This window comes from Rhinolophus sinicus, linkage group LG09, assembly GCF_036562045.2.
Source record: "Rhinolophus sinicus isolate RSC01 linkage group LG09, ASM3656204v1, whole genome shotgun sequence".
Lineage (NCBI taxonomy): Eukaryota > Metazoa > Chordata > Mammalia > Chiroptera > Rhinolophidae > Rhinolophus > Rhinolophus sinicus.
In genome coordinates, this window is record NC_133758.1 from 18,303,211 (window position 1) to 18,317,368 (window position 14,158).

The 14,158-nt window shown below is 44.2% G+C and overlaps 1 pseudogene; it reads right to left on the bottom strand.

The window, feature by feature from the left end:
* Nucleotides 1–640: 640 nt before the first annotated feature.
* Nucleotides 641–6,803, bottom strand: LOC109440843 (protein NipSnap homolog 3A; annotated as a pseudogene).
* Between the last annotated feature and the right edge of the window lie 7,355 nt (nucleotides 6,804–14,158).

A 14,158-nucleotide genomic window follows, 5' to 3' on the forward strand; every position in this document is an offset into this window, starting at 1 on the left:
ACATATTTCAGCATCTAAACCAAGTCTTCTAAACTTTTTTAAACACAGAACTATTCACTTTATTGTCCAAGTTAGACTGACTAATAATTAACATGAAAACCATAATTAACACAGATGATACTGTACTTTTCCAAAGTAAAGAAATATATTTGATCTAATATTTTTATGGATCTCTTTTGAAGTCACAAAATAAACTCTACTGGGCAAAAGTTTTATTTAAAAATCTCAGGAAAAAAAGGAGACATGATGAAAAGATAGACATTATACATAAATAATGTTAAAATAGTGTCACCGGTATAAAAATATAACACCATCATTTGAATGTACCAAAATATTAAAAAGCAAAAGGGTTCTCAAAATACTGAAGTTTTTTTTTTTCAAATGAAAAATCAAGATCGTGAGATAGCGGCCACTATGTCTAATGTGTAACAGACAGTAAAACGCCATGAAGGAAGTGAACAGAATTATCTCCTAAAGTGGTGCTGACAAAGGACATAGGTGGCTTTCAAAAATGCAAGGGACATAACTAATTAACGTACCACTTCCTTCAAATAAAATTGAGAATCTCTTGGGAGAATCTAAGCCCCTTAGCAGACACATCTTAGAGCAGTTAATGAAGTGCTTTGTATTTCATAGAGAACTAGTTCAACACTGAAAATGGTGGGGGAATCAGAAGCATATTCTACTGTGACACTTGGTAGTAGACATTTTCCCAAGTAGCCGTTACAAGTTTGAGACCCTCAAGACACTGATGTCACCCAGCTGCATGGCTCTCTGAACTCCCATTTCACCAAACATGAACTCTGCTGGGTGCTCTGCATTCTGGGTGGAGAACTTCAATCAGTTTCGTAGAGCCTAATTCAACATGGGTATCAACTGCCCTTGGAAAGGCATCACCCCACAGAGCTGGCCCACTAGGTTTCATCTGGAAACTAGCCAGTTCATAGACTCCCTTTGGAGGTTTTCCTATTTTGCACCATGGTACCACATAAGTAATCTCAAACTCTTGTTTATCAATGAGAGCCAAATTTGGAAGGAGGAGTTATTCTTGGCATTCCTTATTTTTAGCCAAGCCTTTCTGAGTTTCAGTTTGATAAGCAAAACTACCCTATTTCCAAACATGAAACCCTTGATTCATTCTGCCGTCAGATTCTGCACTCCAGATTCCAACCAATTTGGAGTGAGCTGTCCAAAGATAAATATCTTTCTTAGTCTTTTCTAGAAACACATTTATTTTCAAGTAAGTATGAAATTGATAGAATATTTCATCATATTGTCCATAGCAAAAGAGGAACACATCTGAGGGGAGAGCGGCTGCTTGGCCAGACCCCTCCAAAGACGAGCACGGCTGGGCTTCCAGTGCCAAAAAGGACAACCAGTGGATGGATTGTCTTTCTGGGACTCCAGTTTTTATGGCTGCCCTACTAGAAACCAAGATCTGGCCAATTTCTACAAGACTAAATATCTTTTAAATATTAAAATTTAATATTTTAAATATTAAAATAGTAAAATTAATTGCTACTAAGATAATTATCAAACATAATTAATAACATAATTACTTGTGCCAACATGATCTTCTAAAACAAGCTTTACCAAACTAATCTTGTTTCTGTGTTGAGAAGTTGTCAAGAAAAGTCAACATTTTCTTGGGTCAAGACTCCAAGAAGTCATTGTTGTGGAGTCTCTATGGATAATATGGATAAACATGGAGTGAATGGCAGTTAAATAAAGAAGACGTTTCTTAATTAGTTGAATGAGTGGATATATAAGCTGTTGATGAACGCCATTCTGTCTACCTGGAAAGTAGTGTACGGTGATGGGACGGTGCTCTTTTTGTAAAAACCGTATATTTGCACATTTTTTTATGACTCATGGATACACAAGAATTGGAGACATGATATTTTGATACAACTTCTTTGAAGATATTTTGACAGCCCTGTAAAACAATTTGATTTTAAGGAATCTTTCTAAAGTGTCAATTAACATAACTACATACACACTTCCTTCCAGATCTTCATCCCATTTGTCAGTGAATTTTAGAGGTGCAGGCAGGTCAGACTCAGGGATGGGATGAGGTCTTGAGATGCTCATTGTTGGCATTGCTAGGAAATGAAAAAAGATGTTTTTACAGTTTGATGCACCCACTTCAATTTGACCAAATCGAAGCAGTCACATCAAAATCTTTTTCCAGACCCAATTTGCATACGTTCATCTGCATTGCAGATTTTTGGAACTCTATAGCAGTAAGGATAGATCTCTTTAGCACACCAGGCATTTACTTTCCAAGGTGTCAGTAATTCATTGTGCTTCTAATACTTGTGAGGACAGAAAAATGGAGGGATAGCTGGCATGCTGGCTTTAGAGTCAATATTTGATAGATCTCCACCAAGTCAAATAGTATCTTCTTGCTTACAGGGAATACAGGTAAAGATTGCATATGATTCCAGGTTCTTTAGCTGTAAGCAATAATCAAAGTAGGAAAGGACTTTAAAGGAAGGATACTGGGTAGTGCTTGCAATAGCGGAAAAGGCAACCAGGTCTTAGGAAGGCCCAGAATCCGGGTAGCTCCAGGGATGCTAGCAGAGAACCCACATGCTGCTTCTGTAGGCTGGTGACATCAACAGCCTCAGCTGCACTGCCATCTGTCCCTCAGCATCTCTGCCCAAGTTTCAAAGCTTGTCTCCTTGGTGCCCTCCCCTTGTGATCAGGGATATGGGGGTCATGTGACTGACAGCCCAGCCACATGAATGGAAGTGGGTAATTTCCCCAAGGGAAAAAGAAGGGACTGTTACTAGAAGAAAGGGACAATATACTGGGAAAGAAAGAAAGAAAAAAAAAAAAACAGATCCACTAAAGACTTGAACTTCAGTCAAATGCTCAATTTTAAAATTACAGGTTTGGCCTCACCCGCTTCACATAAATAAGGGGTTTAGTTGACCTCAAACTCAACAGGAGTGCCAACACAGCTTACTGGGCCCATACCAGGAAGACTGCGCCCCTTCAGAGGTTCCAGCACCAGCCGCTCAACACTCCTTTGCAGTACTGGCTCTGCCATGGGACCTTCGCCATGGTCCCTATTCTGCCCTGGGTGGCCCTCCCCTGTGAATCTGGGCTCTGGGACATTTCCTTTCATTCATTCTCCAGCCCTAGGAATGGTAGCTGCGTCCTGTAGTTTCTAATCTCTGGGTTATCTCACATTTGCCTTTTTGCTCCCTCTGTCCTGCAGCTCCATAAAAAGTGCCTACATTATTTTCCCTCCATTGGAATTGTTGAGAGTGTTTCTATCTTCCTTTCTGGATCCTGACTGATGCGAATGCTAAAAATCCAGGTGAGGCCACAGTAGGGTGGTGAGGGAGTTTGACGCCATGTCATACTTGGAATGTATGTCTTACATAAAGGAAGACCTAGGGGATGTGATAACCAGCTTCAACTCTCTGAAGAGCTTTCATCTGAAAAGGGGATTATACTTATCCTGTGTAGTCCCAGGGGGCAGAACTAGGATTAGTGAGCAGAAGTTTCAAGGAAGCAAATTTCAGCTCAAAATAAGGGACGGTCCCCTAAGCACTTGAACTGCCTGTAATGGAATGCGCTGGACAACCTTTGTTGGGGGTTAGTCAAGCAGAGGATTGGTTTCCATCCATCAGAGACGCTGGAGAGGTGCCCACTAGGGTGGGCCTCCTGAGGCCCAAAAATCCCCCTACGGACTCTACCGGCTTTAACTGAAGATTTGGTCATTCTCTATTGGACCTCAAGGATAAATTAAAGGTGCTTAGTGACTTGTAGAAAAACAGTAACAATTATTCTCTAGGGTTTATCTTAGACCCAAGAGTAATTTAAAACAATGACCCTTACTCTAAGGCTGAAGAAATTCAACTTCCCACCATTCTACACCCCGCTGAAAGCTGACACCCATTAGTAAGTAGGAAGATTTTATTTATTTGCTCCCCTCTCTGCTTCTACTGGGTCCACTATGTGCCCCTGGGATTTATGATCAGAGGCTCTTTGGAGAGGTCAAAGATGACCATGGCCCACAACTAATGGAACCGAAGGATTCTTGTGTTCTGAAGAGAGTTGCTCAACCTTGTGAACCTTGTCTGATGGATCTGAATTTCTGAATCCTTCTATCACAGGCTGAGGCTTCCCATGTCAGCCCTGAATTCCCAAGGGATGGGCAGACAGTTATGAAGGAACCAGACATCAAAATCTTAATGAGATCATCTTCCTGTTATATCTTCCTGTACCCCTCCAATTCTTGCTACAGCTGAATTGCGCACATCTGTACAGCCCACCCTTCTGATGTTTGGGGCACATGTGACGAGTCTCCAAACAACTATTCTCCATCCCCCAGTTTTCCTTTCCTGGAACAAACCTCCTTCGATTGCACTGTGGCAGTTTTGGGATAGGTGGGGAGAATACCATTTTCTCTTGAGCCCTGTGAAACCAAATATAGAAACCTCAAATTCTAACCGCTAATATGCTCAGAAAAGAGCAACTTCTGGCACACTGAAAGAAGCATTCTCTTACATTTTGCAGTAGGAACATTGGAGGAGAGAGGAAACACAATGATTTACCTATGGTTACAGACCCCAGCTTTCAGCGATCCTACATTACAAGAAGGACACCATGGAATTAAGTGTTTCAGTGCCTCAGCCCAGCTTTCCAGCAAGTGAGGTTTTCAAAGTAAGACATCAGAGACCTGGAGGTCACATCTTTTGCCACTACAACTGCTTACGGATGATTTTACTTTCCATTCAGCTTCCTCTTAATTTGTCCCATTATTCTTGCCATTGCCTCATGTCACGGGGTGATTGCCCAGACCAAGGGAAAATGCCCGAGAAGTGGTGGGCAGAGCCTGGCTTGCATATCAGCAACTGCACAACTCTCTGGATACCTGCCATGGTTTAGGGACGTCAGGTTGCAAAACACCTTAAAACACATACACACCTGCATGCCTCAAAGTCCAACAAGGGCAAAGAATAATTTTGGGTGAACAACATCCTCTTCCTAAAGCCTCCGTACCACCCCCCACCCAAATGAGGGCTGTGTGGCCATGTTCCCTTAATGAAAACCTGTTGGTTAGTCCCTGGACTGAAGGAGCAAGGCTGGGTGGAGGACAGCTAAAAGGGAAGCATAGGGCGGGGTGTAGAATACCATGCATGGTGTGGTGGGACGTGGGGAGTGGGGGGCAGGGGGTTCTCCTATGGAGGGGCGCACCTATGGGATCAACTCTCCTGCTACAGGAAACTCCTCCTTCCAGCTCAGGAGATTTGAATGGTGATGCTCATCCAATTCTTCTCTCTTTCTTCTCCCTTCATCCCCTCTGACCACCCCTCATATTGTTCCCCTCCCTGTCCCTTTATGTTCCTCAGCCCTCTCTCTGCCCCTGGCCCCCCTCCACTCTGAGGCAGCCACCTGGGGACCCTGCTATCCAATAATTAGCTAGGGCAGCTGCTCAGCCAAACAAGCTCCAGAGGTCCGCAGCTGGGACAGCGGAGTCCTGCCTAGAGGAAGGGGAAGCCGGGGAAGCCCACTGAGCCTTCTCAGGTGGCCAGATGACGCCTAATTAGGTCCCCTGCTCTGGAGGCCTCACCAGATGGGCAAATGCCTGGAAGCCTTAGGGAGCCAGCAAGACGCTGTGGGAACTCCCAGCATGCGCGTTCCTTTCCAGCTGCCTCTGGGGCTGTGGGGGAGGACAGTTAAAGTAGTAATTGGCGCCCGGGGTCAAGGTTGCCTGGCTTTTCCCTGCCAGGAGGGGAGACACTCTGCATCCCAGCAGTGCAGCCCCCAACACACCCTCTCCGCCAGCTGGACTCTGAGTTGTTGATGCTGTTGATTGAAAATACATTTTTTTTAGATACACACCAGAGGAGTTGGCACTAGGAACATTTTTCTAAACCTAAATAATGCACTCCACAAATACACAAAAAGCAGAATGAAACTAGAAGGGAAGCATGAAGAAAATGCATGGGTTTCCTTCTTTCCATCTCTCCAGCCTGCAAAACTGAGCCACAGACGGTGTCGCAGAGGGAGGGTGGGGCAGTTAATGATTTAATTTTGACAGATTGCTGTTTCTGGGCAAGGGAGAAGTCAGGAGTCAGACAGTGGGGAGGGGAACGTGGCTACCTTGGGGGTCTTCTAATCCACCCGGCCATTACACCGCTCACTGCCCCCCAATATGGCCCTATCTACAAAGAAAAGGGCCATAAAAGGACAGGCAGGGAAGCAGGAGCTTCTGTCTCTCTCTTCCCCCAACGTTCTGCCATCCGTGAGGAGTTTGCTTTTCACTTACCCCACAAGGTATCAGTGCAAATGATGGTAATGAAGGTTACAAACATTAAGGGGGGAAAATATGCAAGGAGCAGAGCGAAGAATCACCCACATGACCTCTTGCCCTTTCCTCTTCCTTACTTCCCTGAGACTCTCCTTGTGTGACAAAGAACATCTTTGCCTTTTGATGAAACGAGTAATATCTGCAGTATTTCAATCCTTGACTCAAATGGCCTCATTATAGAAAAGTAAAGGTAAGGAAAACACAAGGAATCCTTTCTTCCTGTCATCACAGTCCTTGCACCCCCATTTGTGAGGCACTGTAAGTGTCCATATGGATTCAGAGAAGCAGCCTACGTATCTCATCTGGTTTCCTTTTTCAAGCTGCTGGAAAGTGAACTCACATCAGAATTGGTTTTACCTTATAATCTCCCTCCAGCCCAGTGGCAATTGTTTTCTAAGCAGAATTGTTTTCTATGCAGAAAAACTTCCAGAATAAAATGTAATAAGGATGAGGAAACAAACATACAAATCATTTATTATAATATTCCTTATTTACCCTTGTTATTTGTGGGTCCAATTTGTGCATGGGACGGGCTATGTATGATTACATTTCTGGCCAGCAGAGGACCAGGCTGGCAGCTGAATGTCTGAGCAATCTCAGCTCTGTGTAGTTTCTGGAATATAACATATTTTCTGCGGACTTTGGCTGATACAGTGGACATTAATTGTTAATTCTCCTCCAAAGCCATCTGCTACAACGCAGACTCCCTAGAAATCTGGGGAAACAGCGCCATCTAGCAGCCCTCGCTCTAAGTGCATCAAAACTGGGTTTACTGTTGACAGCCGGGTGCAAAAGCGTCCATCATCCCTTTGAGATGGACCACATTGAAAAGATGCTCTCTACAAATTTACCTCAGCTATCAATGAACACAATCGCGTTGCAACCGCTTGGAATCCATTTTGCTTCAGAAAAGCAGCTCAGCTTAATATTCTGGATAGATAAACAAGGTTTCATAAAATTGTGTTAGCATAAAGCACGTCATCCATAAGACACTTTGGAGCTGCAGATTTAAAAGCTGAGGAAATAGAGGCCCAGCAAGGAAAAGGTATCTAGTCAAGGTCACACAGCTAGTTTGTGGTTGAGTCAGGCTTAGAAAGCAGAACCAATCCCACTGTTCACAGAATGCGAGTGATCCTTTTTCCAAGGTTAACCAGAGATGAAGGTAGGAATAAAACAAGAAGTGAGAGCAGCCATCGGTAAGCAAAGGCATAGGTCTCTTTCTGAATCTATATAATGCCAACAGGGATATGACCAGGTGTCTATTAAACAAAGGGACAGATTCTGGCCTGTGTCTAGAACATAGGTAGACATAGTGGACAAATCTTTGAGCAGCCTCCAAAATAACATTGAAATGGCTAGAGCAAATATTTGAGCTATTCCCCAACCTGACATCTCTGTGGTCTGGCCACTCACATTTCTCCCTTAAAGGAGAAATATTGCAGGTTTTAATTGTAGAAACAGGGGTTGGAGGGTTTTTTTCTCCTCCGAAGGTCCTCTGGAGTTTGACTTCAAATGTGTCAGACTCTTCCTCTTTCTCAGTGAGGAACATTGTAAAGACTGGGGCTGTCAGAGCCGGAAGGGAACCCAGCAATGCATTCATCCAATGGAGCTCATCTTGAATGCACATGGGGGAAGTGTTAAAAGTAGTAGACAGATCCCCATCCCAGGCTAATGAAAGCAAAGTCGCTAATGTAGCAGCTAGACATCAGTACATAAGTGTCCTAAGAGGTTCCAATATGCAGTCATGGTTCAGAATCTCTGTCTTCTAGCCTGAGCTTTTCTCTGAAACATGAGAAAACCAAGGCTCAGAAAGCCAGACTGGCCCAGAGACACACAGGGAGGTAATGGCAGAACTGGGACCAGTTTTCCCTTCCCTGCCCTTCGCTTCCTGCTGCAGCCCACTACATCATGCTCGCTGTGTCACACTCTAGATCTCACAAGCAACCCGCCAGATAACCACAGTGGTCAGCCCCTGCAGACACAGCCTCCACAGACACCACCTGTGAGTGGCCCTCTGGGTATGGGTATTGCTCTTAGCACTGAGCAAACTCGGCTCGTGGGAACCTGAAAGAATAAATGCTAATGGATTCTAACCAATGTGGGGGAACTCCCGCTTGGTGATATGTCTTTTCCAACTATGATTTTTGGAACCGGAGAAATGACCACAGAGTGGGTTTAGGAAGCCCCTGTGGCCACGGTGAGATGGATCCATGCCAAACTCCACTGATCATCTGATTCGTGGCCTATAATAGAACTTTGAGACTCCAGTGTCCACTCATCCGTAAAAGTTTGGTTACATGCCTCCCCCCACCCCATGCACAACCACCCTAATAACCAGCCACAGGTCCCTTTAGGGAAAGTTAGGAGGAAGATTTCGTGTGACCTGTTGGCTACACAGCAGGGTCTCCATAAACAGGCTTGTTTTGTCCTCCCCTTTATTCAAGGGGCTCTGGGTCTACGAACTGGCTCAAGTGTGGAAATTTGAGGGGCTGTGCCTTTTCACTAGATCTGGTGGATAAAATCAGCTCTGATCAAGTAAACCTTTAGTTGCTTGCCCATCTCCTTATGCCCAAGGAATATCCTGACAGTTAGCCAATGTGATGCTCTCTGCAGGTCATATTGTGACGATTACGTCAGCTCCGCGAGCCCTTTCAGAAACCACAGCCATCTTGTCTTGGGCAATCAAATACCACCTCTTGGTGTTGGGTTCCATCATCCCCGCTGAAGTCAGGGAGGGCAGCGGGCCCACTGTCACTCCTGGCCCCAGGGACGCAGCTCCCACCAAGTGACTCCTCTGTGAAACTCCAGATTGGCATCATGTTTCACTCAGAATAGTGCACAAGGTCCTTCCAATGGGCACAAGCCTTAAGGGATTGGAATCCCCTTCCTTTTCTGGTTCGTCCCTATTCTGCTCCTTTGCTCACTGGGGTCCAGACCCATTGGTTTCCCAGCTCCTCTTCAGACATGCTTGGACCCACCCACTGGCCGTTCCCTCTGCTTAGCGTGCCCTTCCACCAGCTTGCCTCCTGACCTTTACTCTTCAACCAAAGGTCACCTGAGAGCTACCCTGACAATTCCATTTTATACCGCATCTCCCTTCCCCTTTCTCTGCCTTTTTTGCATACCACATGTCCCCTTCTAACATACTGCGTACTTCCTTTATTTTGATACTGTCTGTCTCTCCCACTAAAACGAAAGCTTCATGAGGGCAGATGTGCATGTTGCTTTAGTTACTGCTGAAACTCCAACTTCTACAAAAATGCTTGGCATGTGGAAGCTGATCAATATTTTGTGAGGGAATGAATGAGACTGCTTTGTGCTTGGCTTTGTGGTTGAGCCAATCACAGCTTAATAAATGGGATCCATGAAAGAGCTAGATCTGGCCAGTCTGCCTGCTTTTCTTCTCTACCAAAGTGGCACAATCTCACAGCGATCAATTCGATTAGTTGGAAATTGCCAGGGCCTGAGAAGGCATACAGACACAGCAATTAACATTTCTACAGCAGTTCTTTTATAAAATTTTAAATTGAAAAATACACATGGATGATTAAAGTAAATGTTTCCACTCTACCTAAGCTTACCATATGTCTATAGTTGAAAAAGGAAATCTTGTCCCACTGATAATGGGTTTTATCATTTTGCTTGAAGAAAGAGATTTCGGGTCAAAGGGAAATCATAATTGTAACTCCTTTTACACTAGATTAATAAGGACTTTACAAAAACAGCCTGTGTTTAACTCCCCATATGTGCCTTGAGAGGGAATCCTAAAATACCTGAAGACAAACCAGCATCAGTTCCTGACAAGAGGTGGCCACACTAGTCGGGCCCCACCTGAATATCATTCCTATTGGCCAAATGAACTTTGCCCAATGAACTGTTTAGTTATTATAGTTAATTCTGAATCCAGATAGCTATCTTATATTCCGGAAACTGATTACCAGGTAGATACATTCATCAATTGGGGGATTCCTGGTATAAAACTCATTCTTTTATTTGCCAAAGATTGACTTAGAACCTCATAGGTGTGTCGACTATACCAAGTAAAACACTCAGAGACACTCTGGGGGATAGTGGGTGGGGGCATTAGATATTGGGAGAAAGGAGTTCCAAGAAGGCATCACAAATAACGTGTTCTTTGGACAAGCCCTGAACAAAGTGAGGAGGAGGCCATGCAGATTTTGGAGGGAGAGCATTCCACGGAGAGCTCATGCAAAGGCCCGAGGTGGAAGTGAGCTAGACATGTCAGGACACACAGAAGACTCTTTTTGGCTTCTCTCCTTTCTCCTCTTGACTAAAATCCCAACCCTCATCCTAGCCCGGAAGGCAGCCGCCTATTGTCTGGTAGACCCAGGGCCTTCCCAGCCCTCAGTATGAATTAGACATCTCAGAGTAACCCTGCCCCCAAACCTTTTGTTGCCAAGGGCTCTAAGACTAGTTCTGTGGGTTAAAGAAAACCCTTTATCCACCCACAGACAGGAAGCTGCTGATTGCTGGCTTTATAACCCAGCTTTTCCATTGCATAATCAAGTACAGGTGTTGGCAAGATGCCACCTATCTCCAGGGGGAGCCCCTTCCCAACCCGCCCCCACACTCCCACAAAGGAGTTAGAAATGTGAAAGGTAAGGAAGAGCTGAGCTGCATGCAGAATAGGCTGGCGGGCACTCATTCTGCCCCATGTCTCACAGACCTGACACACGTTACCATCAATGAACGAGCTGGACTCCCCACCCCAACCCTCACCCTCTGGGGAGGGCGAGGAGTCAGCAGTGAGGAGGAGGAGGGCTAGCACCCCCACACACACACCAAGAGCTGGGCTGGGAATGCACATTAGGAACACACGGTCCAGGCCAGACCCCACTCCTGCAGGCTCACCCCATGCTGGAGCAGGTCACCTTACCCTGGAGGGAAATCACAGTGGGTAGGTAGTTGGCCATGGGATCCAACAGCTGCTGCAGCCCGAGAGTATTGGAGCTGCAGACAGTACCCAGGCTATAATTTCTGCTGAAATGGGTCCAGGTATATGAATATATTAATGTACTTCCACTATTGTTTTCCATTTGTCTCTGCCCCATTTTCAACAGTTCCCAATTTCATGCTTATAAGCAAGACTGGCTATTTATTTGAACAGAAATGGCACACAGAGTGAATTTAAAGGATGCTAGAAAGGCAGAGTGGGCCAAAGCATCATTGAATTACCCATCTCCCCCTCGCGACAGTCTTTTTTATACTATGATGTCATTGTGCCATGTCAACAGGAGGGGGGTCTTAGTGTTCCCATGTTGCAGATGAAAGAACTGAGGCTCAGAAAGGTAGAGACACCTACCCGAGCTCACACAGCTCATAAAGAGCCAGAGTTGGACACTGGCGTGGTTCTCGAGTCCAAAAAGACTGCTCTTCTTGCAACTCTAGGCAAAGTTACCTGGAAGAGGAATAACTATAGGCTGAATACTTGTGGGTGGGTTAAATTTTCTAATTCTCCCTCTTAGAATGAGAAACTAGGTCATCCAGAATCCCATTAAGTTTCTAGTGGAAGGAGCAGCACCAGGGGCGGAAGGAACAGAAATGATGCAAACCCAGAAGAGAGGCTGCTGACTTCCCGTGTGTGTTTGCCCCAGGCAGCCTGAGCTGGCTTTTCGTCATAGGGGTAAGTGGAGAGACGCACGCATTAGTCAGTATCTTCTGTAGTTCACTGTCCTATCTTGCCTGGCAACAGACTAGTCTGATGTATAAACAAAGTAGCAAGCCACCCAAGCTGTGGGAACGGAAGGGAACCAACAGGCCTGCCCTTGAAAATCTCCCCACCCTCAGGCCAGAAATTTCCCCTCAACTCATAAATGCAAACAGAGAGGCACAAAGAGTGGCCTAACATGGCCCAGAAGACATCACCACTCAGGGCAGAATCAGAATTGGAAAGAACTGAGCAACTCACCCAGTTTGTTCATCCATCAGGCCATCCATTCGCTCATTCATTAGGACGGAAAAGTCCTTGCCCTCTTGGAGCTCATGTTCAAGTGAGGAAGACAGACTATAAACTAATAACATACAATACAATGTAAGGGGACACAGGAGAATACAAAGGAGTTGGTGGAAGGCCTCCGTGGGTAAGTGAGCAGAGACCTGAATAAAGTAGAATGTTACTGAAAATGGAGCACATTTGGATGTGCAACAATAGAAAGGAGGCCAGAACGCCCAGATCAGACTGACTGAGGAATAGCAGGGCAGAAATTATGTTGAGAGGCAACTGGTGCTAGATCATAAAGCCTAATATGCTAGGAACAGGTCTTTGGAAAAAAATTTTAATAGTGACGCAAAGCCATGGAGTAGCTGAAAAGAAAGGAACGCCATGATCTCCTGTATGTTAAAAAAAAAAAAAAAATCACTCTTCTACCATAGAGACAAGAAACCGCAGAGAGGGACAAGTGGAAGATGATGATGGTTTGAGCGAGAGTGGGAGTAATGAGCATGAGAAGGCGTTGGAGCCAGAAAGTGTTCTGAAGGTGGAGGGAAAGTGATTTGCTGATGGATTGCATATGGGATGTTCGAGAAAGATGTGATTCAAGAAAGACTACATGGTATTCATCCTGAGCATGTGGCCGAATCGCGGCACCATTAATCAACTTGGAGTCTTGTAGATGTCAGAATCTGGGTCAAACTTAGCTTTGGCTCTCTCGCCCCCAGAACAGTGGATCCCACATAGAAGGGGTTTAATAAATGTAAACAGTTGGGTGAATTCCGTGATTAAATACATGCACATATATACAAACATAAACATTCAACTATCCTGTTTCTCTTTAGCTTTTGTTGTGTTTTTGTTTTTTTTTAAGCTTTTTCATGTTCAAATGAAATCTTAATTGGATATCATTATGTAAAACAGACAAATCACAAAATTTTATTAATGAATATTTGTAATTTGAGTTCAGTTATGATATCTGCTTATGGTAAAATCAATCAGTGAGGCCAAATAGTTCTGATAAGTACAGACATTTGAAATCAGATGTTGTAATGAAAATTGCATTTTTTTAATATGCTCTAACTTCCTATTATGTCTGTTTTGTTTGGTTTACCTTATGAAAAAATGGTTATAAATGGCAAAAGTTTTAAATGTGTGTGTACCAGTTGGTAATGTAAAAAAAAAAAGAGTTAAATGTCAGAAGCTTAACCATAAGGATACTTAATGTTCATTAACAAAATCCAGGAATATAGAGAGGTATACCAGTTAGAAATAGTATCTTAGGAGACTTGAACACATACCCCAAAGGCAGGCAATACTGAACTAGTTCAACAGTCTGACAGTGTCATAAGGGACTCAGATGCTCCATTCTTCCATTCTGTCATCTCTTGGCTGTCCTTTTATCCCTAGGAAGACACTTCAAGGTCATGAGCCATCAAAAAACTAGAGCAAAGGGTGGCCAGGACAGAAAGAGACCATGTCTTTGTGGACTACCGTCTCTCTGTATCTGGTAAACATCTTTTCCAGAAACTTCCAACAGATTTTTCTTATGACTAATTGACCACATCTGGGCCACATGCCAACTCAGACCTTCCCTAAGCTGCAGGACATTCTGCCTAGTAACTGAACAAGACCAAGGAATAATTTCAAGAAATGTTCAATAACCGATCTGAAAGCTTAAAAGACAAGTGGCAGAAACTTTTTGTATGAAGTGACATAAACAATTGTACATACACAAAACTGGGCCATCTCCTGCAGTTCTCAGTAGCAAAAGGCAATATTGATCAGACCTTTTCTAAAGATTTCAGCAAGTGGAAAAAAATTGACACAAATAAAAACATACTAAAGATTATGTTTTTATATTTATCTCCTCAGAG